General features: G+C 38.8%; 1 protein-coding gene and 1 long non-coding RNA gene across 6 annotated transcripts in view; one reads left to right on the top strand and one right to left on the bottom strand.

Moving 5' to 3' along the window:
- LOC105498789 (uncharacterized) overlaps positions 1–17,980 on the bottom strand; it is a 34,307-nt gene extending 16,327 nt beyond the window's left edge. Inside the window, exon 1 of the long non-coding RNA XR_011612350.1 lies at positions 17,646–17,980. This is a non-coding gene — a long non-coding RNA (uncharacterized lncRNA). The remainder of the gene's footprint in view (positions 1–17,645) is intronic.
- LOC105498787 (double homeobox protein 1-like) overlaps positions 1–19,646 on the top strand; it is a 112,966-nt gene that overhangs the window by 29,460 nt on the left and 63,860 nt on the right. The window lies entirely within an intron of this gene.

The following is a 19,646-nucleotide window of genomic DNA, read 5'->3' as shown; positions in this document are numbered from 1 at the left end:
TTTTGCCTCCCTTCTTCTGTGGAAACCATAGTTTTTAGGAATAATTCCAATTCATTGCTTTTCTTGACCCCGTCTACTATTATTGAATATACCATCTAAAAATGGCTTCATTGACTTTTTTTTATACTGTAGTGCTTTCAGATCTATTCTCTAAATATTAATAAGCATCTATTTAAAACACACACAGAGATGTAATTTTGTTGCTGTCTTGCTGAAAATACTCAACTTATTTTCTTTGTGTTTTAAGAATAAAAATTTGAATGTTATCCTACCATCTTCTGCATGGTTTGACACACTCTGACTTTCATCCTCATCTTGATATACACCCCCTCTATCATTACTCCAGGTACACAGGCGTTTTTCCAATTCCTGGAAAAACTCAAACTCCTTGCTGATGGGAGTTTCCTGTCCTAATGCTTGAAGTACTGATTTCTCCTCTCACCCCATTTGCCTTTGCTGACTCTTCAACTTGGAAGCTTTCTTCATTGCGGTAGCAGGGTGACATGCAAACCATGGCCGAGCTATACATGGAATTCTCTTTCTGTTTAAGATATCCACCATTGATTTTGATTGTTTGCAGTAATTAACTCTGAAGGATCCAGATTTTCCTCTGAAACTAGCCCCAGTATCAATTTACAGTTTCCCCTGAGCATACTCTTGTATTGCTTAGTTTTAAATTCTATATTGGTATATGTATTTGCTATCTTTACCTCCATACTCACTTATCCTCTGGTTGAGATGAAGGCAAATGCTTCTCACTACTCTTATTTCACAATGCCAAGTGAAATGTCTTGGTTTCTAATCCATAGTAGACATAGAAGACAGCATAAGTCAAGTGACTAGCACAATTATTCTGAGCTTGGCGATCAGAATCTTTTACACGTAGAATGATAAAGCAAGAGGTATTCCATTTGTTACCATATCACATCAAAGAGCACATCACCAGAAAACTGTGTCCAGTTCTTCTTGACACCACACACTCTACACTCCCATCAGCATGTCTGAGGTGTAGCTGCAGACGGGAGGAGCATAATCAAGGGAAACAGGCAGTGGTTGGTTTTGTTACCAACCGTATAAAACAAAAGCTGGACAAAAATCTAATCTTGGAAAAACCTGCCATGCCTTTGATCAGCTGGGCCCCTCTGGGATTTGGATTTGAATACATGAATGGCTCTGGAGTGTGTCACTGTGTTTTCAATCTCAGAAGTGATGGCCCCTACTTGCTCTGAGATAATGAAAGTGCCCAAGTCAGAACTCTGCTGAGAGTCCTGAGTCCTGTCCAATTTGAAAGATCATCCAGTTTATCAATTAGGGCAAAGGATTTTCACCTTCTAATGGCATTCTGTTTTTTTTTTTTTTGAGGCATTGACATTCAGAGAAGGTAAAAATTCTCTGTTTTCCAAAACTACTCAATTAACAGATTCATGGAAAAATTAAAATTGTCTGAATATTTTCTTTGTCTGAGATTATTTTTAATTTTTACATTTGTATATTTTTCAAAGAACATTTACAATTATGCTATGGAACATAACACAAGAGAATTAAGTGTTTTATTGCCTTAAAAAGCTGTATTAGGAATCCAGGACCCCAACAAAAATGTGAGCCAGATATACTCTAGTTGCAGTTAGAGATTTAATTCCACTTTACAAAGTCTGGCTAATTGAATGAGCCTTTCTTGGATCTCATGGATGTACAGGCCTATCATTCTTAGGATGATTAGGTTTATTGCATTTATTTTATAACATTTCCCCTTGCCACTTTTAATGTTTATGAAGCATGATCACAGCACCTCCCAGATGTGGTGTGCACACCTGCCCTTGAGGTGAGTGACAGACACATTTGCATTCTCCTCTTGTAGACTGACAGTGGTGGCTGCAGCACTTGCTTGCTGAGTGACCTCAGGCAAGTTATGTCCCATCTGAGGCTCACTTGAAATATTATATTTGTGCTTTATTTCTTATAAAATTTTTTAATGCCTAGCATGGTACCAAGCTAGATACTGAAATCCAGACGAAAGAGTTAGTGTTATTTTATTTTTTGTAGAGACAGAGTCTTGCTGTGTTGCCCAGGGTGGGCTCAAACTCCTGGCCCTCAAGTGATCCTCCCACATTGGCCTCCCAGAGTGCTGGGATTACGGGCATGAGCCATTATGCCTGGCCTTAAAAGGCTAATTGTTGTCTTTACGAGGTTTGTGGTAAGGAAGGAGAAAGAAACAAATTAGTAATCCCAAATCTACATATAATCACGATATGCAATAGGTTCTGTAAAGGAAAAACAGGGTGTTATGTGAGGTTTAACAAAGACAATGAATTATAATTGTGGGTTCCATGGAGAAAGTCATCTAAGAAAGTTACGCTTTAGCTCCAATGTGAAAAATAAAGACAAATGAGGCAGGTACAGTGAGTGAGGAGCAGTAGCCCAAACAGACCAGAGAATGAATGGCCTGACAGGAACTTTTTTGGAAAGAATTTGAAGGAGGTCGGTGGGACTAAATCACAGAACAAAGGATGCCAAAGAAAGGCTGTAGACATTGGCTGGGCCTCGTCAGCTACTATAAAGATTTGTTAAGAACCCTCCATGCAAAGGAAATCCTTCCCAGGCTTTTAAGCAGGGGCATGATATGATCTGAATTGCATTTTAAAAATCTCACTCTGGACATTGTATAAATGATAGCTAGCAAAGGAAAAGGAGAGGCTTTGAGGGAAAAAATGAAGAGCCTAGGAAAACAGAACAACTCTAGGTGTGAGATGAAGACTGACAGTGTTTCAGAGTGTAATAATATAAGAACATCGGGCACAAAAAAATATTAAAAACGTGAAATAAAAAGTACACGTCTTAGGCCGGGCATGGTGGCTCACGCCCATAATCTCACACTTTGGGAGGCCAAGGCGGGCTGATTACTTGAGATCAGGAGCTCGAGACCAGCCTGGCCAACATGGTGAAACCCTGTCTCTACTAAAAATACAAAAATTAGCCAGGCATGGTGGTACACACCTGTAATCCCAGCTACTCAGGCAGCTGAGGCAGGAGAATCACTTGAACCTGGGAGGCGGAGGTTTCAGTGAGCCAAGATCACGCCACCGCACCCCAGGCTGGGTGACAAAGCAAGACTCAATCTCAAAAAAAAAAAAAAAAAAAAAGTACCTATCTTAATAAGATGGGGAGGACTAAAGACAATGAGGATCTTAAAAGCAGTCAGAGGAAAACATACCAGGAATAATCAGTTGCATTTTTATATACCAGCAAAAAGTTATATTAAGTAGATTTTTAAAAAGATACTTAGAATAACAAACACATGATCAATCTATTATACACATGGCATGATAAATTTAGACTGTTCAAAATATATAACACTAGTCAGAGGTATTAAAGAAAAACTGAATAAAGTTATGATATATGATCATGGATGGGAAGACAATGACAAAGATTTCGGTTCTCAAATATGATCATATATGCAATACAATTTCAATCAAAATAATGATGATTTTTATGGAAATTCCAAAAATACCTTAAATTTTATATGAAAGATAAGAGGGCAAAACATTAGGCAAATATTTAAGGACATAAGGCAAAATTTAGGACAGAGAGGACGTGTTTTAAATTTATAATAATTTTGATAGGTGATAATATAGCAAAGATATTGGTTGTATAAGACGAGAATACAAGCTAAGGAACAGAATCACAATCATAAGGAAATTTTATATATGACCAAAGTTATATTGAAAATAATTTGGGGCAGGGTGCGGTGGCTCACACGTGTAATCCCAGCACTTTGGGAGACTGAGGCAGGTGGATCACTTGAGGTCAGGAGTTCAAGACAAACCTGGCCAATATGGTGAAACCCTGTCTCTACTAAAAAAATACAAAAGTTAGCTGGGTGTGGTGGCATGAGCCTGTAGTCCCAGATACTTGAGAGGCTGAGGCAGGAGAATCGCTTGAACCTGGGAGGCGGAGGTTGCAGTGAGCCGAGATTGCATCACTGCACTCCAGCCTGGGTGACAAAGTGAGACTCTGTCTCAAAAAACGAAAAAAAAGAAAATAATTTGGCCAAAGAATGGATATGGCAGGGGCGCTAAACACTGGCTTTTTCAAGTTGTTTTGACTATTCTAGGTTACCTTCTTTCCTTATATAAATTTTAGAATCATCTTGTCAATACATACAAAAAATCCTTCTAAAAGATTTACTGAGATTGTTTTGAATCTGTAGATCAATTTGGGGAGAATTGATATCTTAAAAATATTGAGTCTTTGACCCATGAACACAATGTGTCTCCATTTATTTAGGTCTTCTTTAGTTCCTTTCATCACTGTTTTGTAGTTTCAGCATATATCTCCTGCATATACTTAATTACCTTTATATCTTAGTATTTTATATGTTGTTGGTACCTTATAAATGGGAACTAAACATTTTTAAATTCAATTTTTTGGCTAATGTATACAAATGCAGTTGATTTTTGTGACCTTAGGTCTTGTGATCTTCCCAAACTCAGTTATTAGTTGTAGTAGTTTGTTGTTGAATCTATAGAATTTTCTGCATAAAAGTAAAACATCATGTAATCTTCAAATTAAAGAGTTTTACTTCTCCCATTTAAATAAGATCACTTTCTATTTCTTATTTTTATTGGCTAGAATGGCTAGAATCTCTAATACATTGTTGAATAGAAATGAAAGGGTGGTCATTTTTGCTGTGTCCTGATGTTAGAAGAAGAGCATTTTACCACTAATACGATGTTAGTTGTAGGTTTTTGGTCAGTATACTTTATCAGGCTGAGGAAATTTCCTTCAATTCATAGTTTCCAGAGAGTTTTTAATCAGGAATGAAGATTGGATTCTGTAAAATGCTTTTTCTGCATCTGTGGACATGGTCATAGAATTTTTCATCTTTATTCTGTTAATATGGCACATTATATTAATTGATTTTCAAAATTAAAGCAACCTTGTGTTTCTGGGATAAACCCCATTTAGTCATCATGTATCAACTGTTTTATATATTGTGAGATTCATTTAGCTTCGTTTTTATTAACTGGATAATTCTTGTGTCTGTGTGCATGGTGGGGATTATCATCTGTAGTTTTATTTTTCTGCAATGTCTATGCCTTGTTTTGGTTTCAGAGTAATGCTGGCTGCTGTGGTCTGAATGTTTGTTTCCCCCCAAAATTCACTGCGTTGAAACCTAACCACCAATGCAATAGTATTAAGAGGTGGGAATTTTAGGAGATGATTAGGTCATTAGGGTGGAGACCTCATGGATGGGATTAGTGCTCTTATAAAAGAGACACAAGGGAGTTCATTCACCTCTTCCACCATGTGAGGACACATAGCAGGTGCCATCGATGAGGAATTGACAGATGCTGAATCTGCTGGCACATTGATCTTGGTCTATCCTTACTCCAAAAGTGTGAGCAATAACTTTCTTGTGTTTATAGATTACTCAGTCTAAGTTATTTTGTGATAGCAGCCTGAATGGACTAAGACACTGGCTTTATAGAATAAATTGGAAAATGTCTCTTCCTCTTCAATTTTCTAGAAGAGTTTGTACATAATCAACATTATTTACTCCTTAAATATATAGTGCTATTTGACAGTGAAGCCATATATGTTTAGGGTTTTCTTTGTGAGTATGTTTTTAACTATGTTTAATTTTTAATAGACATATTTATTCTTGAGTGCCCTTTGGTAATTTATCTATTTCAAGGAATTTCATCTAAGTTGTTGAATATATTAACATGAAGTTGTTAATATTCTCTTATTATATCCTTTGAATATATGTAGAGTCTATGACTTTATTAATCTCAAAGAACCATTCTTAAATCATTTATTGTCTTTATATTTTTTCTCTTTTCTATTTCATGGTTACTAATCTTTGTCTTTCCCTTCTGCTTATTTTGGGTTTAACTTTCATATTCTCTTCTAATTTGTTTTGCTTATTGTGTGTGTCAGCTTAATGTTTTTAACAGCTTTGCTGAGATATCTTGATATATTAAAAACTATACATATTTAATGTGTACAATTTAATGAGTTTGAACATATGCATTTTCTCATGATACTGTCCCTACAAAAGTTTTCTTGTGTCCTTTTGTTTTTGTTTATTGTTGTTTTATTTGTATGTATGTGGTAAGAACACTTAACATGAGATCTTAAAATTTTAAGTGCATAATACCGTATTGTTAACTGTAGGCACTATGTTGTACAACAGATTTCTAGAATTTACTCATCTTGTCTAACTGTAGCCTTATATACCCATTCAGCAACTCCCCATTTCCCCCTCCCCTGTCCCCTAGCAACCACTATTCTGTTTTTACTTCTATGAGTTTGACTATTTTAGATACCTCATTTAAGTGGAATCATGCAGTATTTGTCTCTCTGTGACTGACTTAATTCATTTAGCATAATGTTTTCCATGTCCATCCATATTGTCACAAATGGTAGAATTTTCTCTTTTTTTTAAAGGCTGAATAGTATTCCATTTCATATATATACTACATTTTCTTTTTCCATTCATGTATCAGTGGATATTTGGGTTGTTTGTGTATCTTAGTTATTGTGAATAGTGTTGCAGTGAACATGGGTGTATAGATATCTCTTACAGATCATGATTTTAATTCCTTTGAATATATAACCAGGAGTGCAATTGCTGCATCACATAGCAATTCTATTTTTAAGTTTTTGAAGAATCTCCACAGTTTTCCATCATGGCTGTACCATTTTACATTCCCACTAATAGCGTACAAGAGTTCCAATTTCTTCACAACCTCACTTTTATCTTTTTTTTAATATATAATAATCATCCTAACAAGTATGAGATTGATATGGTTTGGCTGTGTCCTCACCCAAATCTCATCTTGATTTGTAACTCCCAGAACCTCCACATGTTGTGGAAGGGACCTTGTGGGAGGTAATGGAATCATTGGGGGTGGTTTTTCCCATGCTGTTCTCATGATAGTGAATCAATCTCATGAGATCTGATGGTTTTATATAGGGCAGTTCCCTGCACACACTCTCTTGCCTGCTGCCATGTAAGACATGCCTTTCTCCTCCTTCGCCTTCCACCATGATTGTGAGGCCTCCCCAGTCATGTGGAACTGTGAGTCCATTAAACTTCTTTTTCTTTATAAATTACCCAGTCTCAGGTATTTCTGCGTAGCAGTATGGAAATGGACTAATACAAAGATGATATCTCATTGTGGTTTTTATTTGCATTTCCCTCATGATTAATGATTTTGAACACTTTTTCAGACACTCGGCCATTTATGTCTTCTTTGGCAAAATATCTGTTCAAGTTCTTTGCTTATTCTTAATTGAGTTATTTGAGTTTTCACTATTGAGTTATAGCAGTTCCTTATATATTTTAGAAATTAGCCCCTTATTGGATATACGGTTTGTAAGTATTTTCTCCTGTTCTGTAGGTTGCCTTTTCACTCTGTTGATTATTTCCTTTGCTGTGCAGAAGCTTTTTGGTTTTATATAGTCTCACTTGTTTGTTTTTGCTTTTGTTACCTCTGCTTTTTGTGTCAAATCCATTAAATCATTGCCAAGTCTTAATTTCATGAAGCTTTTTCCTTACTTTTTTCTCAGGAGTTTTGCAGTTTCAGGTCTTACATTTAAGTCCTTAATCCATTTTTATCTTTTTCTAGTATTTTAAGGCGGGAAGCTGAAGTCACTGATTTGAGAGCTTTCTTTTCTGATACAGACCTTTTGTCTGCACTCCACAAATTTTGATACATTGTGTTTTCATTGTCACTGTAATCCCAGCACTTTGGGAGGCCAAGGCAGGTGAATCACGAGGTCAGGAGATCGAGACCATCCTAGCCAACCTGGTGAAACCTCGTCTCAACTAAAAATACAAAAATTAGCCAGGCGTGGTGGCGGTACCTGTAGTCCCAGCTACTCTGGAGGCTGAGGCAGGAGAATTGCGTGAACCCGGTAGGCAGAGGTTGCAGTGAGCTGAGATCCTGCCACTGCACTCCAGCCTGGGTGACAGAGTGAGACTCTATCTCAAAAAAAAAAAAAAAAAAAAAAAAAAAACTTTCTAATTTCCCCTTTGATTTCTTTGGTTCATGGTTTAATTAGAAGTGTGCTGTTTGATATCCAAGTATTTGGAGATATTCTAGAGATACTAATGTTATTGATTCTTACTTTGATTTCACAGTGGTCTACTATATATGATTTAAATATTCTTAAAATTAATCAAGACTTGTTTTATGGCCAAGAATATAGTCTATCTTGGAAATCTTATTAGTGCATTTTAAAGGAACATATGTTATTGGGTGGAGTATTAATATTAATTATAGCAAATTTATATATATACTTTTTATATATAAACTATATACACATTGATACATATATACACACACATATGTACATTGATACTATATATATACACACACACATTGATAACGTTATGTTTCAATGGCATATGGTAACAGGAAGCAAATTATTAGAATGGTAGAATTAAGCTCAGTTATATCAAAAATATCAAATGTAAATGGCCTATATATATATATATATATAGAGAGAGAGAGAGAGAGAGAGAGAGAGAGGCGGAGTCTCACTCCGTAGCCGTAGCCCAAGCTGGAGTTCTGTGGCACCATCTTGGCTCACTGCAACCTCTGCCTCCAAGGCTCAAGCAATTCTTCTGCCTCAGTCTCCCAAGTAGCTGGAACTACAGGTGCACGCCACCACACCTGGCTAATTTTTTTGTATTTTGGTAGAGATGGGGTTTCACCATGTTGCCCTGGATGGTCTCAATCTTCTGAGCTCAGGTGATCCACCTGCCTCGGCCTCCCAAAGTGCTGGGATTATAGGTGTGAGTCACTGCGCCCAGCCGATAATGTTGTTTCAGTCTTCTATATTGTCACTGTTTTTCTGTCTATTTTTATTTTATCAGTTATTGAGAAAAAGGTATTGAAATCTCCCCACTATAACTTTGGATTTTTAAATTTTTTTCTTCCAATCCTACATGTTTTTGCTTCATGTATTTTGAAATTATTAGGTACACAAATATATGTAATTGTTATAAACTTTTTATTAGTTGACCCCCTTATCATTATGAAATGACTCCTGTAACCCTGGTAATTGTCTTTTCTCTGATATCTACTTTGTTATTGATTTAGCTGCTGTAGCTCCTTTTGCTCAGTGTTACCATGGTATATCATTTTCCATGTTTTTACTTTTACCTCTTTGCATCTTTATATTTAAAGTGTTTTTCTTGTAAGAAGCAGAGATGGATCTTGATTCTTTATCTAATTTAACAGTATCTACCTTTTAATGGGACTGTTTAGATGGGCCATTCACATTTGATATCATTGTCAGAACTGAGCTTAATTCGACCATTCTAATAATTTGCTTCCTGTTTGTCTCATCTTCTGTTCATTCCCATTTCTGTCTTTGTCTGCCTGCTTTTGGAATGAGTAGTGTTTTTTTTTTCCAACTTTTATTTTAGATTCAGGATGTACATATGCAGGTTTGTTCCAAAAGTATATAGTGTGATGCTGAGGTTTAGAGTATGATTGACTCTATTACCCAGGAAGTGAGCATAGTATCCAGCAGTTAGTGTTTCAGCCTTTGTTCTCCTCTCTATACCTCATCTCGTGTTCCCCAGTGTCTATTGTTCCTACCTTTTCGTCCATGTGTACCTAATGTTTCACTCCCACTTGTAAATGAAAATGTGGTATTTGGTTTTCTGTTTCTGCATTAGTTCACTTAAGGTAATGGCCTCCAGCTGCTTCCATGTTGCTGCAAAGGACACAGTTTCATTCTTTTTTATGGCTGCATAGTATTTCATGGTGTATATGTATCACATTTTCTTCATCCAGTCCACTGTTGATGGCCACCTGGGTTGATTCCATGTCTTTGCTATTGTGAATAATGCTGCAATGAAGATAGGTATGCATGTGTCTTTTTGGTAGAATAGTTTGTTTTCCTTTGGGTATAGATCCAGTAATGGGATGGCTGCGTCAAATGGTAGTTCAACTCTTACTTCCTTGAAAAATCTCCAAACTGCTCTCCACAGTGGCTGAACTAATTTACATTCTCGCCAGTAGCATATAAGCACTCCCTTTCCCCACAGCCTTGCCAGCATCTGTTGTTTTTGGACTTTTTAGTAATAGCCATTCTGACTATTGTGAGATAGTATCTCGTTGTAGTTTTGATTTGGAATTCTCTGATGATTAGTGATGATTCACATTCTTTCATATATTTGTTGGCTGCTTGAATGTCTTTCTTTCTGGAAAAGGGTCTGTTCATGTCCTTTGCCTAGTTTTTGATGGGGTTATTCGTTTTTTGCTTTTTGATTTAAGTTCCTCATAGATTCTGGATATTTGGCCTTTGCTGGATGCATAGTTTGCAAATATTTCTCCCATTCTGTAGGTTGTCTGTTTACTCTGTTGATAGTTCCTCTTACTTTGCAGAAGCTCTATAGTTTAATTACGTTACACTCGTCAATTTCTGTTCTTGTTGCAATTGCTTTTGAGGATTTACCCATAAATTCTTTGCCAAGGTGGATGTCAGGAAAGGTATTTCCTAGGTTTCTTCTAGGATTTTTATAGTTTGAGGTCTTACATTTAAGTACTTAATCCATCTTAAGTTAATTTTGATATATGATGTAAGAAAGGGGTCCAGCTTCAGTTTTCTACATATGGGCAGCCAGTTCTCCCAGCACTATTTATTAAATAGGGAATCCTTTCCTCGTTGCTTGTTTTTGTCAGGTTTGTCAAAGATCAGATGGTTGTAGATGTGCAGTCTTATTTTTAAGTTCTCTATTCCATTGAGTTCCATTGGTCTATGTGTCTATTTTTGTACCAGTACCATGCTGTTTTGGTTACTGTAGCCTTGTAGTATGATTTGAAGTAGGGTAGCATGATATTTCCAGCTTTGTTCTTTTTGCTTAGGATTGTCTTGGCTATATGGGCTCTTTTTTGGTTCCGTATTAGTTTTAAAATAGTTTTTCTAATTCTGTGAAGAATGTCAATGGGTAGTTTAATGGGAATAGCATTGAATCTATACATTACTTTGGGTAGTATGGCCATTTTCACAATATTGATTCTTCCTATCCATGAGCATGGAATGTTTTTCCATTTGTTTGCCTCATCTGATTTCTTTCAGCAGTGTCTTGTAATTCTCCATGTAGAGATCTTTCACCTCCTCAGTTAGATGTATTTCTACTCTTTTTGTGGCTATCATAAATAGGGTTGTGTTCTTGATTTGGCTCTAAGTCTTTTTATAGATCTAGAAGTACTTGTTTTATGAATCTGGGTACTCCAATGTTGGGTGCATATATATTCATTCTTGTTGAATTGAACCCTTTATCCTTATGTAATGCCCTGCTGTGTCCTTTTTGACTATTGTTAGTGTTAAGTCTGTTTTATCTGATAGAATAATAGCAACTCCTGCTCTTTTTTGTTTTCCACTTGCATAATAGATCATTCTCCATCCCTTTACTTTGAGCCTCTGGTTGTCATTACACATTACATGTGCCATTACATGTGAATACAGCAGATGGTTGGGTCCTTTTTTTTTTTTTTTTTAATCTGACTTGCCACTCTTTGCCTTTTAAGTGGCACATTTAGACCGTTTACATTTAGGTTAATATTGACATGTGAGGTTTTGATCCTGTTGTCATGTTGTTAGCTGGTTGATTTGTAGACTAAGTTATATAGTTGCATTATAGGATCGTGTAGGCTATGTACTTAAATGTTTTTGTGGTAACAGGTACCGTTCTCTTGTTTCCATGTTTAGAACTCCCTTAAGGACCTCTTGTAGAGCTGGTGTAGTGGTAATGAATTCCTTTAACATTTGCTTGTCTGGAAAGAATTTTATTTCTTGTTTGCTTATGAAGCTTAGTTTGGTGTGGTATGAAATTCTTAGTCAGAATTTCTTTAAGGATGCTGAAAGTAGGCCTCTAGTCTCTTCTGACTTGTAAAATTTCTTCTGAGAAATCCACTATTAGCCTGATGGGGCTCCCTTTGTAAGTGACCTGACCCTTTTCTCTAGCTTCCCTTAAGATTTCTTTCTTTCCTGTTGACCTTGGAGAATCTGATGACTATATGTCTTGGGGTTAGCCATCTTCTATAGCATCTCATAGGGGTTATCTGAATTTCTTGAATTTGTATGTTGACCTCTCTAGTGAGATTGAGGTGATTTTATGGGCTGTGTCCTCAACTATGTGTTCCAAGTTGCTTACTCTCTTTCCTTCTCTCTCAGGAATGCCAATGAGTCATGGGTCTGGTTTCTTCACATAATCCCTATTTCTCAGAAGTATTGTTCATTTTTAAAATTCTTTTCTCTTTATTTTTGCCAGATTGGGTTGATTGGAAGGTCTGGTCTTCAAGCTCTGAGAGTCTTTCCTCACTCTGGTCTGTTTTGTTGTTGATGCTTACAACTGTATTATGAAATTCCTGTGGTGAAATTTTCAATTCCGTAAGTTTAGTTTGGTTCTTTCTTAAAATGGTTGTTGGCTTTTAACTTTTAGATTATTTTACTGGCTTCCTTGGATTGGGTTTTAAACTTTTCCTGAAACTTGTTTAGCGTCCTTGCCACCTAGATTCTGAATTCTCAGCCATTTCAATCTGGGGAGCTAGTGTGATCTTTTGGAGATAAAGAGACACTCTGACTTTTTGAATTGCCAACGTTTTGTACTGATTCTCATCTGAGAGGGCTGATGTTCCTTTATCTTTTTGAAATTGCTGTCATTGGATGTGGCTTTTTGTTTTTATATCTTTATTTCCATTGAAGGTTTGACTGTGGCGTATGTTGAGCATGGTCGATAGGTTTAGTTTCTGGGTGCTTTCAGAGGGCCAAGTCTTCATACAGGATCTTTATTTGTGGCTAGATACCTGCATTGGCTTTCACCGGTGATGTGCGCTGAAAGCATTTTCGTTTGGTGGTGGAATTAAAGCCATGATCCAGTAGATGGTGCTAAAGTGTAAGGGTCAGCAGATAGGCTCTCAGCCACCTGCCTCCTTTGTATTTTAGCATGTTTGCAGCAGTACTGTTGTGCGGGGCAGACTGAGGAGGGGACAGTGAGAGATGACACCCTCACTAAGTGCATTCCCAGGCTTTAGGGAAGCCCCTCCAATCACTGGCACTGCCCCCATGTTTCCTCAGCCCCAAGGGGGGCTCTGGCAGGCTGTGCTCCTGCCTCCCTTAGGGGCAGCCTGAGCTGAAGGGGTTAGGTCTCCAGGAGACCTGCAGCTCCCCAAGGGGCCACTGATCCTCTGTGCTTGGCAGAGTCCGAGCAGACTGTGGGTTATGTCTGCAGGTGTCTGTGGATGCACTGGGTCAAGGGTGGAGGATCCCTGGGGAGGGTGGTGTTGCTGTGAGTGTGCAGCTGGTGTGGCACCTGTGGCCCAGAGTTTTTGCCCAGCAGATGGTTGTGGGAACCACCCAGCTTGTGTTATGCAGATTGGGTCTCCTAGTATCTGCCCTGGTAGCTGGCCTAGCCAGCTAGTTTTGTCCCAGGCCTTCTGCACTAGATCTTTGGGTTGTTAGGTGCTCTGGGCTTTGGGACACCCTTGGGCAGAGGCTGCAGCTGGCAAATAAGCTACATCCTTTTTAGACCAGTGTTGCAGGGGGAGGCAGGCCTAGCTCCCACACTGGCCCATGAACCTGTGCCTCACTCTTCTCAGTGTTCTGAGAGTGGAGACTCCTCTCTTGCTTGAGCTCCAGTCACAGATCTCAGCTCAATTTGACTCCTGAGCTATATTCTCACACCCTGGGGGTTTGGGACTGGGCCTGCAGCTGTGTCCTGTTGAGGTTGAGCATTGGCTGTGCTGGGGGAGCCAAAGTGTTCCCAGGCAAGGCAGTGGAGGCTGTGTTTTGTGCATGCTCTTGCAGGAGCAGCTAGGCAAAGGCTTTGGGAGGGGCCAGTAGATGCTGAGCAGGGGGCAGGGGCAGTAGGGGGAGATCAGATGCACCCTGGTCCCACAGGAAAGACAGCCCTGCTCTCTCCTGGGCCCGGCAGTGAGCAGGGGCTGGAGCCACTCAGAGCAGGATGGAGTGCCTTGGAGGATGGGCACCTGTGATTGTGTTTTGCTGCAGCTGCCCTACACACAAAACCTTCTGGGCTCCACGCAGGCGTGAGCTCTGCCTCTGGCTACTCTCTGGCAGTTCCCCAGGCATGACCCCACTGTGGGCCCATGGCATCTCTTGTGGCTGTAGGATCCCGGAAGCCCATGGCAGGAGTGTGTTGCCCATAGTTCCTTCACTCACCCTCCCTTAGGACCTGTTCAGGGCCAGGGGCTGGGCAACTCTATGCAGGGTTCTCAGCTTCCTCCTCCTTTCTGGAATGAGTAGTTGTTATAGTTTTATTTTTATCTCTTTTGTTGGCTTATTACCTGTAACTGTCTTTTTTATTGTTTGTAGTGGTTGCCCTAGGTTTGTTTATACTTCTTCATCACTAACTTTCTGTAATATTACACTACTTCATGTGATAGTATAAGGACTTTACAATAGGATAGTTCCATTTCTACTCTATTGGCCTTTGTGCTATTAGTATAATACATGTTACTTCTACAGATGTCATAAACCCCACAATGTATTATTACTATGCTTTAGAAAGTCTTCCAAAGAGAATTTTAAAATAAGAAAACATTTATCATTTATATTTACCCACATACTTACTATTTCTAGTGCTTTTTTTTTTTTTTTTTTGAAATGGAGTCTTGCTGTGTCACCAGGTTGGAGTGAAGTAGCATGATCTCGGCTCACTGCAACCTCCGCCTCCCAGGTTCAAGGGTTTCTCCTGCCTCAGCCTCCAGAGTAGCTGAGACTACAGGTGCACACCACCACACCCAGCTAAATTTTGTATTTTTTTTAGTAGAGACAGGGTTTCACCATGTTGGCCAGGATGGTCTCGATCTCTTGACCTCGTTATCCGCCTGCCTCAGCCTCCCAAAGTGCTGGGATTACAGGCGTGAGCCACTGTACCTGGCTCTAGTGTTCTTTATTGCTTTGTGAAGATGCATATATCCATATGGCATCCTTTTCCTTCTGCCTGAAGGACTTCTTGTAACATTTCTTATAGGGCACATGTGCTGGTGATTAATTCATTCAGATTTTTCCTTTCTGAAAAAAAGTGATTATCCCTATCTTTCATTTCTAAAATTATTTTTTGTTGAGGACATAATTCTAGGTTGACAGTTTGTTTTGTTTTGTATTTTAATACTATAAAGATGGTACTTTTGTTTTTTCCTAGTTTGTTTCTTAGGAGAAATTTGTTATTCTTTTTTTTTTTTTTTTTTTTTTTTTGAGATGGAGTCTTGCTCTGTCACTCAGGCTGGAGTGCAGTGGCGCGATCTCGCCTCACTGCAACCTCCGCCTACTGGGTTCAAGCAATTCTCCTGCCTCAGCCTCTTGAGTAGCTGGGATTAAAGGCGCGCACCACCATGCCTGGCTAATTTTTGTATTTTTAGTAGAGATGGGGTTTCACCATGTTTGTCAGGCTAGTCTCAAACTCCTGACCTCGTGATCCGCCCACCTTGGTCTCCCAAAGTGCTGGGATTACAGGGGTGAGCCACCATGCCCAGCCTCTTCTGTTATTCTTATTGCTCCTTTATATGTAATATTACTTCTCTGGCTATTTTATCACTACTAGTGAAAATTTGATTATGATATGCTTTGGTTTCATTTTCTTCTTGTTTCTTGTTCTTCTGTTGCACTGAATTCTTTGGATCTGTGAGTGTATAGTTTTCATCCAATTTTTTAAAATTATGGCCATTATTGCATCAAATAATTTTTCTCTTCCACTCTCCTCTTCTTCAGGGACTACAGGTATTTGTATTTAGGCTGCTTGAAGTTTTCCCACTTCAAGGTCACTTATCTGTTCTTTATTTTTCAGTCTTTTGTTTTTATTTTACTTTGCGTAGTTTTTATTGCTGTATGTTCAAGTTTATGGCTTCTGCATATATGTATGACACTCACCTGCATGAAAACCAGCAAACTTTAGACATGACAGCCTGTGGGAGAGCAGCCCAGATCTTCCCAGGCCATGGCCACTGTTCAAACATCCTCCAAAGCTGGGCAATGCTCGGGGTGTCTCAGAGGAGCCAACCTCAGGGCGTAGTTCACATCTGTGTCAGGTTGGTGAAGGATATTTCCAAAGGAGGTGACACCCATCTAGCTTCTTGCTTTGTACACACCCCTGTGATGATCTTTCTGTTTCAGTTTGAACATCACCAGTGACAATGATTTTATCAGTGGACAGCTGTAGAAGTTGGGGAAATTCCTCCTGGCCCTGAGCAGTAACCTGCTGTTTCCGTCGGCGGATCCTGGTTCTGCGGTCAGGGCACAGTGTCTGCTTCCTTTTCCACAGGCCAGCCTTTCGGCGATTTGAAGGTGTTATCTTGCCCAAGTCTTTTCTGTCCAAACATTCATTTCCACACCTCCTGCCAGCTGGGTCATCTCTGCCAGAGTGTCCTGTCTGGAAAGGTCCCTTTAGATGTCACTTCTAAGTGTGTGGGCCTGATTGGGCTCTCAGTAAGTACATTCATTTCTAGTTAGTGACATGAATATGAATATTTTACTTAGTCTTTTAATGCTTTCCAAAGGCTATAGTTGAAAGTTGAAAACTAGTAAAATTATCCTGTCAGAAGACAAATGCCCCTTCCTAAACATGAAGGACACACTGCTCTGATTTTCTGCTCCTGATTAAAGACAGCAGGAAGAATTTGACATGTGTCTGCTCATGATGAATTTTAAAGGAATAAAATAACATAATCAAGACTTAGGTGAAAGTCAGAGATAAAACCCAAAGAGAGGACATAAAACCTGTCTTCTGCATTTTTCAGAAATAATTTTGAAGCTGGGAATAAATGGGGCTCATTTTATGTGAGGAAGACTCACAAAGTCCCAAGTCTCTAAGGTACCTTTGCAGGCCAGAAGGTCTAGTGGGCCATTCTTCACCAGAATTCAGACTGATTCATAGAACCATTCATTCCTACTGGTTCATGTAATAATGGATTCACGTAACTACAGATTCATATTGATTCGTAGAATCATAAATTTATACTGATGTCTTCAATTCCAATTCAACACCACAGGTATAGTTTAACCTTCTTCCTTTCTTATTTATAGCTCCTTCTCCAACAGAGAGAACCTGACCCTCATTATCCATATTGTATTTACTTCTTTGCACAATCTTAGAATACACATAAAGTAGTTTAGGGTAGCATCCCTCCCACTCCTTGTTTAATTATTTTTGAGCACGTGAAAAATTAGCATGTTTCTGAATATAAGAACAGGTAAAGGGTACACTCAAAAAGGTATCCCTCTTCCTGTTCCTCCTTTTCTACTCCCATTCCCCCATCCTATCTACCTTGCCTCTTCCTGTCTCTCTAATCTCACTGGTTTTTCATTTAGATTTCTTGTTTCCTTTTTGAGCAAAAGAATAGATAACATGTATATTTTTCTGTTCCCTGTTCTTTCTTATATGACAACTAAATACCTCATGAAAAAGTTATCTAATTTAAGTTTAACCCTAAACCTAGACAAATGGCACAATCTTAATTATTTAGCAACTTCAAGTGTGCATACACTTAAAGGAATAAAGAATTGCATCTAAAACTAAACAAAATTATTGAATCAACTTTCTAATTTTTTCTCTCCATAAACATTCTGGTCCTGATTTATGAGGACCCAAAGGCACTTACCTTTCAGCCTAAGTAGAAGCCTGGGATGGCAGTAAGCATCCTTATGGCCATCTGGTCTGTCAGTGCACTCATCTATATTTTTACACTAAGAACATCTGCAAGCTTAAAACCTTCTTCTGATTAGTAAATGTAAGGGTTTTGGGCTACGTGGATCTCTGATGCCACTCAGCTCCAAGATTCTGTTCCCACGGTGCTGTGGTTCTAATATTCCAAACCACAGGAGAATCATTTTCCAGAGACATTTACAGGCAGCCTCACTGTCCTGTCTTGAACATCCTCCACCAAAGTGTGAACATAGGTGGCATGGGCTTCGTCATGAACAAGAGCACCTTCAAAGGAGGAGATCCCCTATACATGCGGAGGGCCCTCATGAACAACCTTGGAGAGGAAAGGAGAGCCAGGATTCAGATCCAAAGCCTCCAGAAGGCTTTAGATATCCGGATCAGGGAGATTGATAGAGAAAAAGCAGCCCTGAAGAAATTTTTGGTAAAGCTTCACAAGACAACTGGCTATTTTCCTCAAAAACCATTCTGGTGACTGATGCTGTGCCACCATAGGGAAGGAGTTCATCTAAAACGTCCAGTACATCCAGAACACACCTGGGTCTCCTGTATCTCTCTGTGACCCAAGAAAGCAGTAGAAGCAGCTACTGGGACAAGCCAAAACAGAAAAAAAGACTAGAGAATTGAGGACACAAATGGGCCGTCTCTGAAATAATCAACAGAACCTCCTACAAAAGAGAGAATAATGCACTGATTTTTTCCCCAGCTGATTCTATTCCTTTACAACTTGAGGTGTTAATATGCGGTGCACGCGTTATTTTCTTACAGATTCTCCTTGAGGCAAGAATAAAGCTTAGCTATTTTAGAGATCTTTCAGATACTGATCATGAAATACATATTATATTTGCCTTAATCCTGTTCTCTTCTCATTGATATCATTTTCAATTATTTTCTACAATTTTAATAGCATGAATAAATAATAAATGTTTAAGGTGAAAATAATAGTGGGAAATACACGGAATTTTGTATCTACAAGAAAACTCAATTTAAATGTAAGTTTTCCCATGTATTAGTTGTACGTTCCTAGACTTAAAAACTTTTTTTAAATTCAAGATGAGGATAATAATACCTACATTAAAATATTGTTTTTAAGGATTAAATAAGATAACATATATATAGGGCATATTGCAGCCACCCCTAAAATGGTACTAGCTCTTATTGTGATGACTGTTGTTTCCATTAATATTTTTAGTACTGTATATTGGGCTCAAGTTCTGTTTCCAGCTCTTTCCAGGATCGCTAGGCAAATCCGTTTCCATTCATGGGCATTCATTTTTTTCTGAGGCTATAATATGAGAGTCAGACTAGATAATGTCCACAGGCCCTTTCAATTTTAAGTTATTTGATACCATAACTCCATGATTGTACTTTGAAATGTGTTTGCAGCATCCTAGAGAAAAAAAAAATCTAACAATCAGAATGCACACACCAAGGTGACTAGAGGCCTGTATATTCCTACTTAGCCATGACATATCTACCACCCTGATGTTTAAAGATACTGGTAATTCAAGTACAAAATATTCTTAGTGGCCTCTTTTTTTTTTTTTTTTTTTTTTTGAGACAGAGTGTTGCTTTGTAGCCCAGGCTGGAGTGCAGTGGCACAATCTCAGCTCACTGCACCTCTGCCTCCTGGGTTCGAGTGATTCTCCTGCCTCAGCCTCCCGAGTAACTGGGATTACAGGCACGTGCCACCACGGCTGGCTAATTTTTTGTATTTTTAGTAGAGAAGGGGTTTCACTGCATTAGCCAGGGTGGTCTCAATCTCCTGACCTCGTGATCTGCCCACCTCAGCCTCCCAAAGTGCTGGGATTACAGGCGTGAGCCACTATGCCTGGCCCAGCCTCTCCTTTACACACACACACACAAACACACACACATCATGAATAGATACATATATACATGTGTATACACACACATATGTATTATACGTATGTGGGCA

Source organism: Macaca nemestrina, chromosome 14 (assembly GCF_043159975.1).
Source record: "Macaca nemestrina isolate mMacNem1 chromosome 14, mMacNem.hap1, whole genome shotgun sequence".
NCBI lineage: Eukaryota > Metazoa > Chordata > Mammalia > Primates > Cercopithecidae > Macaca > Macaca nemestrina.
The sequence above is the reverse complement of the archived record's forward strand: the minus strand, read 5'-3'. Positions and strand labels throughout refer to the sequence as shown.